Source organism: Triticum aestivum, chromosome 6A (assembly GCF_018294505.1).
Source record: "Triticum aestivum cultivar Chinese Spring chromosome 6A, IWGSC CS RefSeq v2.1, whole genome shotgun sequence".
NCBI classification, from domain to species: domain Eukaryota; kingdom Viridiplantae; phylum Streptophyta; class Magnoliopsida; order Poales; family Poaceae; genus Triticum; species Triticum aestivum.
In genome coordinates this window covers 618181409-618182827 of record NC_057809.1, presented here as the reverse complement: position 1 = coordinate 618182827, position 1419 = coordinate 618181409, and positions in this window count along the sequence as shown.

The window sequence follows — 1419 nt, the reverse complement described above, 5'->3', positions numbered from 1 at the left end:
GTCAGCTACTGGGAGCTCACGCTAGCCCTATGCCGACGGCCTAGCCCTATGCCGACGCCCACGTGTTTGCTTTTGCTTTTTTTTTCTTCTTTCTGTTTGTTTTCAGATCAATTCAATTCAAATAGCAGCACATATCAGCAGATATATATGATGGGATAGACATATAAAACACAACAGGATATCATCCGGCACCATCACAACAATATATGCATAAGCATCATCACACACAAGTCTCTAAATGAACATTATCACAACCAACATAAGCATAAGCATATAGAGAAGCACACAAGTCATCTAAATGATCATCACCACACACAAGTCATCTCAAGCATCATCACCACACAAGGATCATCGAGCACCACGGAGGTCGTCACCGCCAAGACCGCCGAAGCCCAGGTCGTCACTGCTAGCGGCAGCGCTACCGCCAAGACCGCCTCCTCCTCCGCCTCCGTGGATCGGAGTGGTCGGGCTCCGTGTCTCCGGAGTGCTGCGAAGACCACCGCCAACGGTAGATCCACCTGTTCCCTGCATGTTGAAAAGACATATGCATGGGATCTATGACTGTGTTGAAAGGCATGACATGCTTTGGGTGAATAGATTGGGGATGAACTAACCGGCGAGGGGCCAGCGTTCTGTGCCACAAACTCCTCAAAGCTCATCAGCACTGGTTGTGCTGGAGGGCATTGTGCTGTAGGGAACCGAGGACACCTGCCGGCCGCCATATCCTGAAAAGCCTGCTGCATCTGGCTATCCCTCTGCACTTGGTGTTCATAAAGCCTCTGATGCCACGCCATGGTCTCCTGGCATGTGTACTCCATGTAGGCCTACGGTATGACATGATGGAACTCATAAAACTACTAAATGCGGAAAATGAAGTGAGAAATGAAGATAAGAGGGAAAATACTTACAGATTGTTGCTCCTGAAAGAGGGACTGTGTACTGGTCACTGGCCGGCTCGTGCGCTGGCTCAGGCTCGGGTCGATCCGATGAAGCTGTGTGTAGGAGATACCAGGAGTGATCACAGCATCGAGAACCGCGTCACGACCGTGCTCCTTGGGCCCCATCCTCACCACCGCCATGTCGTCCAGAGGCGCCGCAATGGGGTCAGGTGTGTCAGGATGTAACTCCAGATACGCTTCGGAGTAGGCCTTCTTCCTCCCTGCGGTCTTCTTGCCGTAGTACTTGGGCTCGCCAGGCTTGGGGTCCTTCCGCGTATGGGCGATCTCCCACGCCTGCATGTGTGAGAGCGGCCGCTTCAGTTTCTCCTCCTGCACCACCAAACAGAGGTTAGTCATACATAAGAAAGTGATGGTAAATAGAAGAAGAAGAATGTTTAATGGGGTTAGTCATACATTAACTGCCTTGTGGAGATAGTGGTTTCGGTTTCCCTGAGCATGTACTCCCTCCGTCCCTCGGTTA